Source organism: Epinephelus lanceolatus, chromosome 18 (assembly GCF_041903045.1).
Source record: "Epinephelus lanceolatus isolate andai-2023 chromosome 18, ASM4190304v1, whole genome shotgun sequence".
NCBI classification, from domain to species: domain Eukaryota; kingdom Metazoa; phylum Chordata; class Actinopteri; order Perciformes; family Serranidae; genus Epinephelus; species Epinephelus lanceolatus.
The window spans coordinates 54,636-75,024 of NC_135751.1; the positions used below are offsets into that span (position 1 = coordinate 54,636).

The 20,389-nt window shown below is 42.6% G+C and overlaps 1 long non-coding RNA gene across 1 annotated transcript; it reads right to left on the reverse strand.

Annotated features, from left to right (window-relative positions):
* Positions 1 to 211: 211 nt before the first annotated feature.
* On the reverse strand, positions 212 to 12,187 carry LOC144458684 (uncharacterized). Its single transcript, XR_013488064.1, has 2 exons — positions 1,391 to 12,187; positions 212 to 930 (listed from the first exon to the last, which is right to left on the reverse strand). It is a non-coding gene; the product is annotated as an uncharacterized LOC144458684 (long non-coding RNA).
* Positions 12,188 to 20,389: the final 8,202 nt, after the last annotated feature.

The following is a 20,389-nucleotide window of genomic DNA, read 5'->3' on the forward strand; positions in this document are numbered from 1 at the left end:
GTTTGATGATCTTTTAGCCACAAATTATTAGATCATTTTATATATATCTTGAAACATGTCTGGGGGGGGTCGTTAACATTGATGAGTGATGTGTAAGAGCAATTTGACATCTTCATCCTTTTCACTTGAGCCTTGCATACCATTTGTGAAACATAACTTTATAAAGAAATATCATTCAATGCACTGGTTTTATAAAAAGGTATAACATCAATATTGGACAAATACATCTTTATTTAAGAAACATGTTATGCATGTACAAGTTATGTGTACAAACTGGTGGCATTATTAGAACCAAATATCTCACTCACCATAATGAACTAGAGGGGCCAAGATATCTGCTTCATGATGACATCACAGAAGCACCTTAGCAGCTAGATTTAAAGGTCATGAAAAATGGCAATAACTGGAGAACGAGTACACAGATGAAAAAGTTATAAACATAACCAGTACACTGGCATAAGACAAACACCAAGTCAACTCTCACATCTCTCTCTCTCGCTTTAGTAGGAGAAGCTGCCGGAGAATCAGGCGTAAGAAGGATGGCAAGAAAACTTCTGGAACTCAATAGTGAACGTAGGATCCAGGTTTGCTTTTAGAATGTTGAGACTTTCAAAAGGGACTAAGTGTAAAAACCTTTATGAAATTTGCACCTACACAAGCCCAAAGCCAGAGCTAATGGAACTAAGAGTCATTAAGTCATGATGGAACATCGTGTAGGTCTGGTAGTGGCTGGGGAGCTTCAATTTGAGGAAGCAGGTGAGAGCCACTGGGCCACTGAGTCCTGATAAACCGATACCACCATGCAGGAAAGAATGACCCATCATCCGACCTGCCATCTCAAATAGGTTGCTTTCCCGAAGCACAGCAGCTGCAGAGGGAACTCGCGATGTTCTTTTTCACCTTCAAAAATGTTTGTAAGAGCAGCAGAGCCTTAATAAAAAAAAAAGGAGAAAAAGTATCAGTGCAGATTTTAACAGGTAAAAAGCTCAAAGTATGAACTTTTACTGTCATGTCAGGCAGAGTACACAGAGCTCAGAGGTGTAAAATGAATCAGTTTAAGAACTCCTTTGTGCCTGTATCCGTTTATCTTTTAAATAGCGTAAAATTAGCAGAGGTTACAGGGGCTGTGCCAGTCTTGAGTTTCTGCATGGCCATTGACAAAACATGTCTTTTGACACCTTCGCCAACTGCTGCATCTCCTTGAAAATTATGATGATCTCAGCTGAAAAGTACAATCAACCAGATGATATACAATATATATTTAAAACACAGTCTGTCTTCTATGGATTAAGAAATATGCACTCAACTCCCATGATTTAAAGTAAAAAACGGTCTAAATTCATTCCACATGACATCTATAATTAAGAAAAGGTGCACTTGTTAGTAATACCTCTCAGCTTGCACTTCAGTGGAGCAGCCCAGTTAACATGATGGTGTTTATAGAATGAAATCAATGAGCTGTCCTGTTCTTCTGCATCAATATGTCGAGTAACAGAAAGAGCTGTGGGAATTCGGCGTTACAGTGCAGCAGTTCTTCTCAAACATCTCACACGCTTTCCGGGGGTCTGCTTCATTCATCCATGCGGAAAATGTAATTTAAAGAAATAAAGAAGAAAAAGGGGAGGTTGGTGCAAAGGAGCTTCCAAATGATATACTCATATCAGCTTCCATCACTGAGTTAGACTAAATTTGTTGTCTAAACAGTGATATTTTGGAAGTCCTGCATTTTGAAGCAATATGTTAGGGTATCAAAATTATAATTGTATCAAAATTATTGTGGTAACATGTGTTTTGGGATTATTGTTTTGAAAAACTTTGTGAGTACACATTTTCTTAAACAATTTTGAGCAAAAAAAAAAACACTAGCTACAACCAAACAACTACAACATAGCAGTTATTGTTCAGGATAAACTAACTGCTGACACTGGTGTTGGTAATTGTGGAACTGAAGGTCCCAGCAATTCCTCTCCCCTGGCTGCTTCACTGTGGTCAGCAACGCCCATTTTTATGACAGACAAAATCATGATCACATGAGTGCTTTTTATATTTTACATATACCTTCCTGCATATCATGCTCATCAATCAAAACCCAAAATAGTATTTAGCTCTGATAGGAATTCTACTGCAATTACACAGGTGCAGCACATGCTCTGATGCAACCACTAGAGCTGAAACGTTACAGCATATTATAAAAAAAACAGGCACAAGAGCATTCACAGCACATAACAATAGGGGTCACACACTTTACACATGTTCTTCACCCCACTCAAAACATGTCTTTACTTTCCATCTTTTACATAAATCTGTTAGTCAAACTTCTTACCCATCACAACATGTACTCGCATGAGATGGGAGGATATCAGTAGGGAAAGACTCCAGACAAACTGGGCAAACCTGGAAAAAAGTCAATAATTTAAAAAAAAAAGAAAGAATTTTGCGTGTGGGGCTGAACCGCGGTTTGCGGGTGATTTACTAAGAGTGATTGCGTAAATGACAACAGGTGCAAACGTGTTGGAGACGCCCTATTTAAATGAGGGTTTTGTGTGTTTCATGGTTTACAGCATGGCGAGTTTGGAGAGAAAGTGCAAAGTGAAATCCGACCCTATGGAATTAGAGGTGTTGGTAGATGAGGCCAATAAACACTTAAATGAGCTGCAGCAAAGAAACCTGACTGTCTCACAAAGGAACACTATATGGGAAGAAATCTGTGAACAAGTAAATGCTGTTGGTAAAACGATGGACAGTGGATTAAGTGAAAAGAAGATATCAAGACATCAGAAGAAGAACAAAAGAAAAATTGGCATATAATAAAACGTCTGCAAATAAAACAGGTAGGGGCACAGTAGATGAGATGCCTCTGACCAACAGCCAGGGACCGGAGGGGGAGGAGAGGTGAGCACGGTGGGCAAGTTCCACCTGTGTAAAAGGAAACACAAATAATACACTCAACTGTCACGTTTAAGTTTTCTTATATTGGCTATGAATATTCATTTTGTGTAAAATAGGCTATACGATAAAGAACTGTTTAGTTTTGTCTTTTTGCCACAGTAAATGTTATAAGCCTAATATATTTTGTGACTGAAACAATGTGTTTTTAATATGATTTTGTGTGGCTTAACATAATTAGATGTTAATTAGACTGTGTATTTCGTTTGATAATAATGTTTGGAATCTAGAAAGTTTCAATTTCAATCATCTTTTTTTCAATAAATGTTGATTTGCAGGTCGCGTTCTCGTCCCTCATGGCACTATGCTCCAGCCTGTGTTGCTTGGTGATGTTATGTAGCATGCAGCAGGTCACTACAATCTGGGCTACTTTTTCTGGCCTATACAGCAGTGCTCCTCCAGTGCGATCCAAACAATGGAACCTGCTCTTCAGGATTCCAAAGATGCGTTCCACAATATTCCATGTGCGGATATGGGCCTCATTGTACCTTATCTCTTCGGCAGTGGTCAGGTTGAGAACAGGTGTCAGGAGGAAGGGGTGTATCACCTTATCACCTTAAAAACATACGAATCAATATGAAATATCCTCTTGTTTTCAATGTAATTATTTTACAAAGGATTTTACAAATTGACTCACCTACAACCCAGCCATCTCCAAAATCGTTATCTCGCAACTTGGAAAACAGAAAACTGTTTCTCAGAATAAAAGAATCATGTACTGACCGTACCGGACAGTTCCAAAATGGCAGTGCTTGATAGGCGATATGTTTTAATGATTGTTTCCTCATTCATTCCAAAAATGTTCACACACGGGTGAAAAATGCGTTCTCTGTGTCTTCTTTCATTGTTTCAATGTCTCCTTCTTGCAACAATAACCGCAGCCATGTGTGTGCAATTACGCATACAAACCCTTTGCACCTCCCTTTGACACATGTTAAATATAGATGCAGTTTCTGTTTGCAAAATTGCTTTCAGGTTTGATAAATCACTTTGCGTGTGCTAAATCAATATATTTACATTTTCTCCTCCCAGCACTCGCACAATTGCATGTAAACGCCCCATATTGCATATTCATTGCAGCAAATGTACTAACTGGATGCAGACGCACTATTTTGCACCTTTGAAAGACGCAACCCTTAGTGCACACTGTTAGTAAATCAGTTTATACATTTTTTTGCGTGTGCAATGAGTTTGCACATGTTTTTATACATGCAAACCTTCAGTAGATTCGGCCCTTAGTGTGCACTGTTAGTAAATCAGTTTGTACATTTTTTTGCGTGTGCGATGAGTTTGCACACGTTTTTATACATGCAAACCTTTAGTAGATCCGGCCCATATGTGTGTCCATTACATAAAGTGAATTTGGTGAGATGTGTTATCCAATCCACCTATTTATGCACCTGCAAGCATTATGTCATTATGTGTGCTGAAACATCTGCTACCTTGCTTCATGTGATGAAAAAAGGATAAAAAGGTATTATTGCTAATTTGCAATTGCAAAGTAACATAAAACATAAAACAGCACTGATTACCTCCAATGAATCCTCCATCCCTGTGCTGGGTGGGACTGCCTGCTCAATATCTGAGCCATCTGTCTCACCACATGTCACAGAATCAGTCTCCTTATAAAATGGAAAAATACATTTAAAAAGAAAAAGAGCTGGTGTTATAGACTTGAAAGTCATAAGCACAAACTTTTAAAAAGTACATATTTATTTGACTAATGAGAGAAATGTTGTCGTAACAGCTTACAGTTGCTGTGCCATTACATCCCTCCACATGTAATGGCAACAGCTGGTGGGGCATTTTATTGCCACACGTGATACACTGTGACTGTGGCATCTTTGAAAACTCCACTGAGTCATAGGACAGTGGCAGAGTGCATAACTGCTCCTGTAGCAGAACTACAAAGACCATGTTTTTCCCATTGTTGGTTGCAGCTTTCAGGAGCCTAGTGGAGTACCCCTCCGAGTCAGTTGGAATAACTGAGAGTTTGCGTCGGCCACTACCACCTATTTTAAAATGGAAAGACACGTTTCTTTAAAAAATATTAGTTAAATAAGTTGTACTATGTCAGACAACTAACCCTAAAAGAAGTGACTATCATGTGTTTAAATAACTTATTAGACGGATATATATAGAGAAGGGTGACGTTTAGACAGCAAGCCCAAATAAGCAACTCCACTTTAGAAACAAGCCCAAAGTCGCGGCTAATAAGCGGACCTGGCAAGTGGCAACCCTGCAGCTTGTCTTCCTCACATTTCTTCTGTCCTCCTGCGTGCTGACGTGGGACGTATCCCGCCTCTCATTGGCTGATGCTCTATGTCACTCGTGTCACACTTCTCCAGTTTTCTAGCATGCCAGATATCCAGTCCCAGTGTCAGATGAGGGGGTGACTTGCTTGTAGGCTTGTTCACACGAGGACTCATCGTGGCAGACTATCTGCCCTCACCTCCAACCCAAGGTGGCTCTCAAGATCCTCTGCGATGTCAAAATCGCGGTGAAAATCATGTAATGTGAACTAGGTTTTACTCTACAACTTGAAGAGTGATGTGAATGATAATTCAAAGTAGGGCTTTGAATGTGAATAACATTATCTGCCATATTTTTCATCATTGGATATTGAGAAAAATTCTACCTGTTGACTTATAAAACATCCACCGTCTTTTATTCTTCCTCAAGCAGAGCCACAATCTTTAAGACAAAGGCAAATATGATCCACCATTAAGCAAGTCATAAACTTTTTTAATCATTACACACTTGTAGGGGAAATACCTCTTTGAGAATATTTGCACTCGTAATAAATTTTGGGGCACCACCCTCCTAATGAGGGAAGCGACTAATCAGATTAATAACTCCGTAAATCACTTATTAATTCGTCAGCACGCTCATCAATAATGAATCAATCTCAGTATCTGGGTTATGAATTCTCTATACAGTGATCTCAGCTCCTGTCCAAAAGATATATACACAGACAACGACTTGGCGATAAATGAAGATTTATTTAAGCTAAACAGGTAACAACTGAACAAATGAATAGCAAATGATGATTATATGACAAAACACAAAATTAACAGTATATAAATGGAATGAAATGAGAAGTAACACTCGTGTGAGTTACTTAGTTTAGCAATAGTGGGACAGTATGTTAAGCTATATTATAAATAGGGAACGCAGGAATGCGCAAAACCATTCACATAGGCCTAATGAAACCTAAATTAAAATCAGGATAATTAACTAACCCTCCTGCTAGACCTCACTCTTCACCGCACAGCAGCTCACTCAAGTTATGGAAGTTCTTTTTTAGTTTTAGCAGCAGGGATCAAAGGCGAAGCTCCTCTTGGAGTCCCGGACTGTCGCTTTGCCGCTCCCAGTCTTTCCAGCAGAATGGAACAGCTGTCTCACAGCTCTCTGACGTGCTGACGTATTGCGGTAAGCGAGTTGTGTCATTTCCGGTGTTTCTGTGACAGTGTCTCTGTGCTGCTCTAGTGAATTCTCCTAGCCTGCTTTCTGCTTTCTCACTTCAGTTGCTTTAACATCTACTTCAAGTCTTAACCCACACTAGTTCTGTTTAAGCACTTATAGCTCTCTTTCTTTTTACGACTTCCCTGCTGATCTCTTAGCTGTTGTTTGCACGTTACTAGCCTTGGTAGTTACATTGGCTTAACAGTTAGTGATGGCTTCTCCCTCTGCTCTTTCTTGCTCGGTGTGCCAAATGTTTAGCTATGCCTCTGCCTCCTTTAGCGACAGTGGTAATTGTAACAAGTGTAGCTTATTTGCTGTGTTGAAGGCGAGGCTTAGTGAATTAGAAGCGCGGCTCCGCACCATGGAAAACTATTCGTAGCTGCGGTAGTTAGCCAGCCCCCTGTAGCCGGTATGGAGTCACATAGCATAGCCTCCGCTAGCGGTCCTCCGGCAACACCCGTTCAGCCGGGAGGTTGGGTAACTGTTTGCCAGAGGCGCAGCTCCAAGCCGAAGCCCACAGCTCACCACCAGCCTGTTCACGTTTCCAACCGCTTTTCCCCACTCAGTGACACACCTGCTGAGGATAAAACTCTGGTTATTGGCAGCTGTATTCTGAGGAACGTGAAGTTAGCAACACCAGCGGCCATAGTCAAATGTATCCCTGGGGCCAGAGGGGGCAACATTGAATCAAATTTAAAACTGCTGGCTAAAGCTAAACGTAGATCCAGTAAGATTGTTATTCACGTCGGCGGCAATGACACCCGGTTACGCCAATTGGAGGTCACTAAAAGTAATGTTGCCTCGGTGTGTGAATATGCAAAAACGATGTTGGACTCCGTAGTTTTCTCTGGACCCCTCCCAAATCTGACCACTGATGACATGTTTAGCTGCATGTCATCATTTAATCGCTGGCTGTCCAGGTGGTGTCCAGCAAACAATGTGGGTTTCGTTAATGATTGGCAAACTTTCCGGGGAAAACCTGGTCTTATTAGGAGAGACGGCATTCATCCCACTTTGGATGGAGCTGCTCTCATTTTTAGGAACCCTGGCAAATTTTATTAGTAATTCAAATCCCTGACAACCCAGAGTTGAGATCAGGACTCAGAGTGGCAGTCCTATATGCTTCTCTGAGCTTCTAGTGCAATTACCCACCCATAGTTTTCATAATTTTATACAAACGGTGTCTGTCCCCCGACCACCTAAATTATCTAAATCTACAATTTAAACAAAGAGGAGTTGTGCATAACAACCTCATAAAAATTAAAACCTCTTCTGTGACAGAAAGACAAAACAGGAGAATTAAATGCGGACTGTTAAATATCAGGGGCCTCATGTACAAAGACCTGCGTGGATTTCCTACTGAAACATGGAATACGCTTGAATCCAGAAAAGGTTGTACGTACAAAAATATCCAGATGTATGAATCTGTGCGTACACATGAATCCAAGCACATTTCCTTTGTACATCCCAATCAACGTGGAATTGAGCGCCCATGTTGGAGTACCCTGAGATTCCCCTCTCTGCATGATCAGAAAACTAAAACAAAAGAATGAATAAGACGGGGAAAAAAGAAAATCTTCACAGAATGTGAATTGGAAACGCTACTCATTTAAGTGGAGGCGCGCAAAGATGTACTTTTTGGCACGCTGTCCTCCGGCATCAGTACAAAACACAAGAGGAGTGAGTGGGAGAGTGTGTGTGAGGCTGTCAATGCAGTGGGGTCAGAAAAGCGTACACACGCAGAATTAAAAATGTGAACTGGATTTACAGTTTATATTTGTTAATTTTATACACCACTTAGATGGATCACACACTATTGTCTATTGTTGTAAATGAATGCAGAAGTGCTCCGGGGAAAAGGTGAGGCTGATTAGGAAATGTCGCACTTTACGCACGGGTTTATTGACATGAGTACTTTACACACAGAGACAATCAGGGGCTTGTTCGAAAGCTCTGAAGCTGTACTTTAAAAAACAACAAGTCACTAACTTTAACCACTGACTAGTACTGATGCTGTGAAGGCAGGATAATATTTGGGGGCGCACATATTCAGTGTGCATCATGGGGATTGATATTAGGACAATTAAAGGAATAAATTATTTACTCATCAAGAAGCCACCCATCGTGCATCATGCCAGCTTGTAGTCTGTTCCCAACCATGCTGTTACTCAGAAAGTATGAATCGTGCATTGAACCAGGCCACCACGCCACAATGTTGGTTAATTGCATTTGTGCATCACATATGATCTGTACATGATCGAATGAAAATGCTTCCTGTTGACAAAAACAAATTCATCCTGCGATGGCACTTTTATAATGTGTGTGCAGTCGATAGCTCCGGTAACATTAGGAAAACCGGCTCTCGCTGCAAATTGCGCTTTAATGTTGGCCTGTTCAGCTGCATATGGGAATTTGATATACCTGGCTGACATGCGGATAATTCCGTCCCACACAGCTGGCATGACTCGGCTCAGGGTCGACTGGCACAGTCCCGATCGGTCGGCCAGCTCCCTCCGGAATGCCTGTGTTGCTAGGAGTCCCGGTGTGGTCAGCACCTGTATGGATACAGGCAGCGCATGGCTCCTCGCTGTATCACGGTCTAAGGTCGGCCGCAGCTCTGCGCACAGTTCCAGGAGGACTGCCCTCGGGAACCAATGCGGCAAATACTGCTAAAACGTTGTTAACGGTATTTTTGGCACCACTTTGCGCATGCTTTTATATCCACTAATCTAATAGCAAACACGTGGCTGTGTTAATTGTTCATCAGTGTTAATTGTTCATGTGTCTCTGATGTGCACATCACTCTTGAGGACTAATTGTTTTCACATTTATTTATTATAACAGTTTCCCAGCATCACATCTAAGTGTCGCCAAAGGATCAACAGCTGTAGAAACGTGCGTACGTCAGCCATGAAGTTGGCGTGAGGCACCGCACATTTCCACGGTCATTTCACTCTTGATACATCTGAACGTTGCCGTGGAAAAGGACGTACGCCACGTTTTTGTGCGTACGCACCCTTTGTACATGAGGCCCCTGGTCTCTATCGTCTAAAGCAGTGTTAATAAATGAATTAATATCAGATAATCATATTGATTTACTCAGTCTCACCGAAACCTGGCTGTGTCCAGATGAATATGTTAGTCTAAATGAATCCACTCCTCCCAGTCATAATAATAACCACATTCCTCGAGACAGCGGCCAAGGAGGGGGAGTTGCAGCCATTTTTAACTCTAGTCTGTTAATCAACCCTAAACCTAAACTGGACTATAATTCATTTGAAAGCCTCGTTCTTAGTCTTTTACATCCGACCTGGAAAACATCGCAGCCACTTATATTTGTTATAGTGTACCGTGCTCCTGGCCCGTATTCTGAATTTGTTTCTGAATTCTCAGAGTTTTTTCCAGTTTAGTTCTTAAATCAGATAATGTTATTATTGTAGGCGATTTTAACATTCATGTCGATGTTGATAATGACTCCCTGGCTACCGCGTTTATCTCATTATTAGACTCCACTGGCTTCAGTCAGGGTGTACATGAACCCACTCACTGTTTTAACCATACCCTCGATCTAGTTCTGACGTATGGAATTGAAATTGATAACCTAACAGTCTTTCCACAGAATCCCTTGCTATCGGATCATTATTTCATTACTTTTGGTTTCTTTTTACTCGATTACACACCACTCAGCAACAGTTACTATACTAGATGTTTATCAGATAGTGCTGTCGCAAAATTTAAGGAAATGATTACTCCGTCGTTAAATTCAATACAAAGTCCTTCAGGAACAGAGGTTTCCCATGTCAACTTTAACCTCTCCCGAATTGATCATCTTGTCGATAGTGCCGTAGGCTCGCTGCGAACAAAACTCGACTCCTCTTAAAAAGAAGTCAACAAAGCAAAGAAAGTTCGCTCCTTGGTATAACTCTCAAACCCGTAAGTTAAAACAAATATCGCGAAAATTTGAAAGGAATTGGCGATTAACCAAACTGGAAGAATCTCGTTTAATCTGGGCAGACAGTCTCAAAACGTATAAGAGGGGCCTCCACAATGCCAGAGCAAACTATTACTCAGCATTAATAGAAGAAAACAAGAATAACCCCAGGTTTCTTTTCAGCACTGTAGCCAGGTTGACTGAGAGTCAAAGCTCTATTGAGCCTTGTATTCCTTTAGCCCTTAGCAGTAATGATTTTATGAGCTTTTTTAATGACAAAATTCTAACTATTAGAGGCAAAATTCATGACCTCCTGTCCTCAGATAGTACCTATCTAACCTCAAACACAGCTGTAAGACCTAATCAGTCTGGCATCTCTCCACTTTGTGCATGTATAGGTCCTGTTTGTGCATGTGTGTGTCTTTCGGACCTGTGTGTAATTGATAAGCAAGAGTGAAAACATTGAATTTCTCCTCAGGGGGATTAATAAAGTAAAATGAACTTATAAACTTATAAAACTTAATATATATTTAGATTGCTTCTCCCCAATTTCTCTTCAAGAATTGACCGCAGTGATTTCTTCATCTAAATCATCAACGTGTCTCTTAGACCCCATCCCAACTAGGCTACTCAAGGAGGTCTTACCTTTAGTTAACACTCATATATTAGATATGATCAATATATCCTTATTAACAGGCTATGTACCACAGTCTTTTAAGGTATCTGTAATTAAACCTCTCCTAAAAAAGCCCACCCTGGATCCAGAGGTGTTAGCCAACTATAGACCAATATCTAATCTTCCCTTTCTTTCAAAGATCCTTGAGAAAGTAGTCACAGACCAGCTGTGTGATTTTCTCCATGATAATAATTTATTTGAGGAATTTCAGTCAGGATTTAGAGTGCATCATAGCACTGAGACAGCACTACTTAAAATTACAAATGACCTTCTGATTGCTTCAGACAAAGGACTCGTCTCTGTACTTGTTTTATTAGATCTTAGTGCGGCGTTTGACACAATTGACCATCAAATTCTGCTACAGAGACTGGAACACTTAACTGGCCTAAAAGGTTCTGCACTAAGCTGGTTTAAATCTTATTTATCTGATCGTTTTCAGTTTGTTCACGTTCATAATGAATCATCCTTACGTACCAAAGTTTGTTTTGGAGTTCCGCAAGGTTCTGTGCTTGGACCAATCCTATTTACTCTATATATGCTTCCTTTAGGTAACCATTAGAAATCACTCTGTAAATTTCCATTGTTATGCGGATGATACACAGTTGTATTTATCTATGAAGCCAGAAGAACATAATCAATTAACTAAACTTCATAATTGCTTTAAAGACATAAAAACCTGGATAAGCACCAATTTCCTGATGTTAAATTCAGACAAAACTGAAGGTACTTTATCTGATGACATAGTTTCTCTAGATGGCATTGCTCTGGCCTCTAGCACTACCGTAAGAAACCTCGGAGTAACATTTGATCAAGATTTGTCTTTTAATTCTCATTTAAAACAAATCTCACAAACTGCATTTTTTCATCTGCGTAATATTGCAAAAATTAGACCTATCCTGACCCGAAAAGATGCAGAAAAATTGGTAACGCTTTTGTTACCTCAAGGCTGGATTACTGTAACTCTCTATTATCAGGTAGCTCTAGTAAGTCCTTAAAAACTCTCCAGCTAATTCAGAATGCAGCAACACGTGTACTAACAGGAACTAAGAAACGAGATCATATTTCTTCTGTTTTAGCTTCTCTGCACTGGCTCCCTGTAAAATCCAGAATTGAATTTAAAATCCTACTGTTAACTTATAAAGCTCTAAATGGTCAAGCTCCATCATATCTTAGAGAGCTCATAGTGCCATATTATCCCACCAGAACTCTGCGCTTGGAGAATGCAGGGTTACTCGTGGTCCCTAAAGTCTCCAAAAGTAGATCAGGAGCCAGAGCCTTCAGCTATCAGGCTCCTCTCCTGTGGAATCATCTTCCTGTTGCGGTCCAGGAGGCAGATACCGTCTCCACATTTAAGACTAGACTTAAGACTTTCCCTTTTGATAAAGCTTATAGTTAGGGCTGGCTCAGGCTTGCTTTGTACCAGCTCCTAGTTAGGCTGACTTAGGCCTAGTCTGCCAGAGGACCCCCTATAATACACCGGGCACCTTCTCTCCTTCTCTCTCTCTCGTGTCCTATTACTGCATCTTGCTAACTTGGCCATTCTGGATGTCACTAACTCGGCTTCTTCTCCGGAGCCTTTGTGCTCCACTGTCTCTCAGGTTAACTCGTATTGCAGCGGCGCCTGGATAGTGTGATGTGTGTGGTTGTGCTGCTGCTGTGGTCCTGCCAGATGCCTCCTGCTGCTGCTGTTATTATTAGTCATACTTCTACTGTTATCATACACATTTGATTATTGTCACACATGTATACTATCAGATATTAATATATTATTATTAATTACAATATTATTATTTTCATTAATGCTGTTGTAAGCTACTGTCATTACTGTCTGTCCTGCATCTCTCTCTGTCTCTGTCTCTCTCTCTCTCTTTCTGTCTCATTGTGTCATATGGATTACTGTTAATTTATTATGTTGATCTGTTCTGTACGACATCTATTGCACATCTGTCCATCCTGGAAGAGGGATCCCTCCTCGGTTGCTCTTCCTGAGGTTTCTACCATTTTTTTGCTTGGCACGAGGACCACTGTGGCAAGTGGCTGGCAGCCGCTGGTTCCGATGAATCTGGAGCGAAGAGGTTGGTCGGCAGGTGCTGGTCTAATTCGTTCTGGTTACTCACTTATAATAATGGTGAAAACAATATCGTTGGCCATTAGATATTGTTGTCAAAGTTATTATTACGCACAAAAAGGTAAAACACGAATAAGCACGGCAGAACTAACAGCAAGAATAACGGAATAACTAACAAAAGACTAGAAGACTGAAAACTAACAACAGAGTCTAAGGAGAACTAAGAACTGACGACAAAAAAAAAAAAAGACTTGAGCCGCGCCGAAGGCACGGGTATTTGACTGGCCAAAAAGTGGGCGGATTTGATCAGGGAGGCTCCTCTCGTGATGAAAAATAGTCTCACCATGTGATATATTAAAGGAAACGTAATGCTTTCCTTATATGAGGTCGTATACTTTGATATGTTACGTGCGAGGGACACATACTCTTCCCACTATGGTCAACATTGATTCTTAACATCCAATTAGACATACAGATTAACATTAAATCAAAATACAATTATTATGCCGTGGTATCAGCTAGCCTACATCAAATACACACTAGATTAACTCAATGACAATATATAATGAAAACAAAATGTACGTATTCACGCAAATAAACGTATTCATGCAAACAAGTTGATTAATAATTTCCAATTATATCTTTATTCAAAATATATGAAGTTGACTTCCTTGCGGTAACTCTTCTTAACTCCGCCACAAGATGGCAGTATGTTAGAGAGGGATTAACAGTTGAAACTAAAATTGAATTCTGCAACTTATCAATCTTTTGTTTTAACAGGGTTAAAGCAAAGTATCATTCAGAAAAAACATGATTATGCACGTGTACAAGTCAGGACATGGCAAATGGCCAACAAAGAGGAACAAAAAGAATAATCTCACTTCCAACATACATTTCACATACATTTCATACATTTCATTTCATTTATTACACAGAATCATTTGGTCAGAGAGGGGATGGTGTGCCCCCCCCCCCACCCGGGGTCACAAGAAGTGGCCGGATGCGGTAAGAAAAGGGAGCATTGTTTTCCAAAGCAGGGCTGTTAATCAAGGCGTTGCCTCAGGGCGGAGAGGGGGCACCCTTTTATAAATTAATGACTTACAAAGTCATTTGGACCATCTCAAATGATCTCCTTTTGGTGCCAGGAAGTCTGCATCACTCCTGACTGGAGTAAGTTCGGGGGCAGGGTAATAAACATTTGACCCTGCTGAGGATGGACTTCTCGATATGTCCCTACATCCCCCCATTCGATTCCAATGTTGACTGTCCAGGGAACCTTGGATCGCCCAGATGGTGCATATTGAGGTTTAGGCCATGTGAGGTGATGCTGAAGTCGTGTACAGGGTTCACTACTTAGAAAGCCAGTTCCAGGATGGCCGGGGCCAGGGGAGTACCAACTCCACTGTAGTCCCTGTCTTCCTCAACCTCCTGTAGTTCAGTTGAGTGATTTTCTTTGCGTGACTTCCTGGATTTGGCTAGGGTTTCTAGACCTTGTGACATTTTTCTAGTTTGCATTGAAGAGCTTGGGAGCGTTTAATATAGAAGAAAGCTATCCAGAAGGTCAGGAAGTACCCTAGGGCTATTGTGAGTATTTTGTCGGGGGTCGATCATGCATGGTTGATGAGTGGACTAGGGACCTGGCTAGATGAGGCAATCTCCTTGAGCACGTCATCAACCGGAGTTACATCAATCGTTTGAGCGCCTTATTGTACCTGAGTTACTGTGCCTGGATCTAACTCCAAGGTGTGTTGGCTGAAGAACTCTGATACCTCTATCTCGTTCTCATACTGATCGGGGTTCAGATGGTAAAGAGCTAAGTCCTCTATATGTAAAATGGCATTCTCTGGTACAGTGATCCACAGCATCTGGCCGGGCAGTGTGATGCAGGTAGCGGTGTCATGTTAGTCGTATGGTAGAACAGCAGTGCTAGCTGGAGTGTTGACTAGCCAGTGGCCTCCTACAATCTCAGTTAGTGACCTGAGATCGGGATGTTATTGTTGTTGGGCATCGGGCATTTGGTGCCATAGACTTGAGGCCACATATCCCATCTGTGCTATCGCGGATAAACAGCTTACTGGGACATAGGTAATGGATATCTTTGGTCAGGGTGCACATGCACAAATTTGGGGCTAGGTATAGGTCCGGCTATTGTCACGGTAAGCGACGACTGGAGGGGTCTGCACTTTAATGTGCGTGTCACCCTGCCAGAATCCAACATTTACTACATCCTTTAGCCGATAGATGTTTTCAGAGGTCACGATTGGCAGATTGATAATAAAAGCCAATTCTCTGTCTTCAGGATTGACGTAGATTGGGACCGCATTACCTAAAGTGTAGGCCAAATGGGCTTGAAGGGGAGTGACTCCATACCAGAGAAAGAGGGATGAGATATGGAGGAATCCTACCTAGAGCTAAGCTGTCCACAGAGGATCCAATATCTCACAGCATGTCTGACATCAATGCACTAACGAGTTGCGTATGAGCATAATCAACTTGCAAAACAGAGAGGAGAGAATCAACCGCAGTGTTTTGTTTAATGTCTCACTGTGGGTGTTTACCACTAGGACAGTGCCTCGCACTGTCTGTCCTATGGTTTGAAGTTGGCTTTGTTGTTGGTTAATTTGTGCTCTGATGTCTGGGATTTCGGCCTGGAGTTCGCCTATGTGGCGCTTAACGGTGGACAGGCTTACTGCACTGACTGAGGAGAGTCCAATGCTGAAAAGAGAGCCAACAGCGGCAGCTGCGATTAGCAGCCCACCAATAAATCGTTTGGATCTCTTGTTGTGTCCACCTAGTTCTGATCGGGTGATTGTGAACTTCTGTAGCTGCTGCAGCATGTGGGTCGTATCTGCCTCGGCATGGCATATAACCTCCCTGTTCCAGCTTGTGCCAGCCCAACTGGTTAGCTGAGTTGTGACTGGGACGTTCTTTTTACATACCTGCAGGGGGTTCAACCTAATGTGGCGAGTGGGGGGAGGACGAATAATAGTGAGATAATTTAGTTAACTACTTTTAAGATAATTTTGATCAGGCCAACCACGTCCAAACGTGAAGGCGTGAGCAAACAGCTAGTAAGGAAATTAGTATTATCAAATTAATTACCAGTTGCCAACAATGCCACCCCAGGAATTTCACCGGGAGAGTTATGTTAACCCTTTATACAGTAGTTAAAGCACACAAGTTCGTTTACTAATGAAAGCTCGAGGCTGGGTCCAGCGTACAAATTCAGTTCATTTTATTCAACAACATATTATTTTTAACACAGTTTTTCAATAAAACCTTTTGTTCACACACACACACACACACAGATACACAGACACAGACAGACACAGACACAGACACACAGACACACACACACACACACACACACACACTATAAGGCAAACCCACAAAATACGCCAAGGAAAGGCAAATAATTGAACTGGTTTTTAACTCAGGGTTCAATTAATTAAACCCACATAACTTAACAAAAACCAAACAAATGCAACGAAGGGAAACTATCAAGGAAACAACCCACAGCAAAGAAACAAAAATAATCAGAAGTAATCTTGAACTTCAAGTTCAAGTTTTTATCAAAACTGATAAACCCAAATAAACATGCAAAGCAGCCAAAACAAGCAAAAATAATAGCTAAATAAAAATAATTAAACCCAAATAAACATGCAAAACAACCCAAACATAAAGCAAAGATAATGAGTAGTCCTACTAATCCAAAATAATTAAACCCAAATACACATGCAACTCGAGAGCAAAGAAAACAATAATGTTACAAATAAAAATCAGTCCATCCGTAGTGTAAAATCTTAAGATATGTAGGCTACACTTAGCACCCCCAGGGTAAGGACAGCAATAAGTACCAGCAACAGCATTGTTAGAGGTAGAGTTGGATGCAGGTACACAAAACAGCAGCCGGCCAACACCAGGGGGGGGGGGGGGGGGGGGGGGTTAGCGCTGAAGCAGCAGCTAACCACACAAACGTTAACCCTGCCATAGAAAGAAGCACTTTAGAGGCTAAACAATAACTATGCCGGTAAACTCGGCATCATCAGATCTACATACCGTCAGGCGTTGAATGAGCGTCACAAAGGTGAGGAAAAGGAGCACTCTGCGACACAGCGGCACAGTTACAATTGTGACCCAGATTAACAGCTGATTACTCCCCGCTGCAGCACACGTAATGAGGTACAGGGGAGAAACACTCTCATTAAAGTCCCGCGACTGACTCCGACGAGGGAGAAGGGAGACCCAAGTCCAGGAACTCTATGAGGGACAAAAGCCAACTTTGATGACGACCGCAAAACTTTAGAAAAGCACACAGAACCACGCAGCAACTGCATCATACCTAAGAACGGCGAGCCGAGCGACCCGGCAGTGAGGCGACCAGGTGAGGCGGCCAGGGGAGGCGGGGCACCCAGGAGCTTCAAGGCAAAAGGGCTCCCAGTACATAACGACCCACCTTTATGGACTGCGCCCCCAGCAGAGATAGGCTGATACTGCAGCACTAATTAAGGCACAGCATGGCTACAGTCCCATACTGCTACACTAACAAACACCCTTTGTGTGTGTAGGCGACAGTCAGTGATCAGCAGTTCCTTCAGAACAATCCCAGACTCAGGTCCTGGTTCTATGATCTTGGGGAGCACCGGTGCAGTGATCAGGCTGAGGATCAAGAGGGTGAGCAGCCAAATCATCCTGACGAGGGAAATGTACATGGTTAGGGAGAAATTTGGACTGTGCTATGTAAATTGGATTAAAGAATCAGTAGTGGGTGAAGTATAGTGTCACCCCCACTTATAACAAAATGATAAGATTGGGTTGGAGAGAGAAAGAGACAGTGACTCATGGTTGAAGCTGTTGGTGGCAGACTGAAGTATGAGATACCTGGCGTTAAGGTAGTTTTGATACCGGTGTTACACAATACTGGCACTTGTTTTATTGTTTAGCAATTCACGATTTGCTTTCCACTATTAATTGTCACCCCAAATGTTTGACTACTCCTTTCAAAAACTAAACAGAGACGTTGGCGTCCCCGTTACTTCCCATGGGGTTTTTGTGAGGCTTGATCTGGTTACGATGAACCCATTTGAGAGTTGGTTCTTTCTGGCCTCTTTTGATTCGGATCTGGTACACGACAGGTGAGAGCTTCTCTGTGATCACGTATGGACCTTCCCAGCGGGAAAGAAACTTGCGAGCGAGTTTTCCTGGGCCCTGGTTGCTTGCTCCAGTTGGTTGGGCAAAGATGTAGTACCAGACTTTGTCCCCCACTTGGAGTTCGTCATAGGATGCTTTTCAGTCGTAGTAGGCCTTGCGTCCTTCCACGCTGTTTTCTAGATTTTTCTGGGCAAAGGCAAATGTGGCCTTTAAGTGTTTGCTCAAGTCAGTCATATACTGATGGGTCGTATGTGCTGTTGCGATGTTAGCCTCACCTGGCTGGTAGAGCAGGTGTAGGGGGAGGGTCATTTGTCGACCTGTCATCATTTGGAAGGGAGAAACTCATTTGGAAGGGAGAAACTCCTGTTGTTTGGTAGGGAGTGGCTCTGATGGTCATCAAGACCAAAGGCAGTTTTACATCCCAATCTTTGTGGCTGGATGCCACATACTTCTTTAGTATTTGCACTATCGTTCCGTTCGCTCACTCTACCTGTCCCGAAGCCTGAGGGTGATGCCTGACATGGAAGTTGGCCTTCACACCGAACATCTCCCAGAGATGTTGCATAGTTTCAGCGGTCCTGTCTGAGTCGACATGACTGGGCAGACCAAACCGAGAGAAGATGTGGTTCATCAGTAAGTATGCAGTGGTTTGGGCTGTGTCATTTGGGGCTGGCAGGCCCTCCACCCATTTGGTGAAAGCGCAAGTGACTGTGAGGAAATATTTGTTTCCTCGGGTTGATTTGGTTAGAGGCCCCACCCAGTCAATCTGCAAGTCTGACCATGGGAAAGCCATGCCTCTTTGCTGTAAGGGAGCTCTGTGGAGCGGTCTTGATGGTTGAAACTGGTAGCAGACCAGGCAGCCTCTGATGTAATCTGCCACATCTTTCTGCATATGTGGCCAGTATGCCACCTGCTGGAGAGCTTTATATGTTGCTTTAGTTCCTTTGTGTCCTTCGCATGGGGAGTCATGGGCATGCATTAGCATCACCCCCGTGGCTCTGAGGCACTACAAATGCAGGTCAAGCGAGTGTATCAGAGACATGCACCAGAAGGCTGTTGATGACACGTAGCGCGGGACGCGCACTATACAGTTTCTGCAAGCCGGGAATGGATCCAAGATCATTGCCGGAGACGGTATGGACAGCAGGATCAGCCAAGGACAGCAGCATTTTATGGATGACAGGATCAAGAGACTGGAGGGAAACCAGATCAGAGTCAGTGAAGGCAGGAGTGACTGCGAGAGGAGCACACACAGGCACGGCAGTCGGAGTGGAGGCTGCTGCTCGAGCACGAGTGACCGCATAAACAAAAGGGGTTGGAGGGTTAGGAAAAGCTTCTGGGCAGAGACGTCAGGGCGTCCCGTTGATGGCACCTTGTTTAGCCAGAGAGTTGGCTTGGTCAATGAGCTCTTTGTCTTGGCCAGGTGTACAGGGATGTCTTTGACTTTTTTCCAGTAGATCTGCATGTCATGTGTTTCGACCAGGTGATCACAGGCCATGAAGAGCTCTCTGTGTCGAACAGGTTTCCTGTTTGACGTTATGAAGCTATTGTGTTTCCATGATGGCAAATGGCAGGAAAAACTGAGACACGTAGTTGGAGTCAGTGCAGATGACAATGGTTTTGACGTTTTGTTCAGCAGCCAACTGAAGCACAATGAGAATGCCCGCAATTCTGGCATATTGGGAGGTTTGCGGACCCAATTGGAATTTCTTTGGGTCGTACAGTATGTTGTTGACCCATATCACACCAACACCAGCACGGACCCGAGCCTCGTCATGAAAGGAGCACCCGTCCACGTATGCTGTGATCATGTCTTTGCAGATGTTCTGATCGAAGTAGTGGTGACGTGAGGGTTCAGACGGAGGAGGCTCACAAGTCAGAATGGAAGTTGAAGGCACATCGTCAGCACACCGTTGACAGGCAGCGAGTTCAGTGCCTAAGGGGTTCTTTCATTTTTTGTTGTAATGCACTTCCATGTCAAAGCTCTGTAAAGCCATCAGCCATGAGGCGACACGAGTGTTGGTCACCACACCTTCTCGAATATGTTGACTGTTAAGGAAAGTTGCAGGTTGGTGGTTGGTCTCACCAATCACTTTCTGGCCACCAAGATAGTTCAAGAAATGCTTGACAGCCCACACCGTGGCAAGCAGTG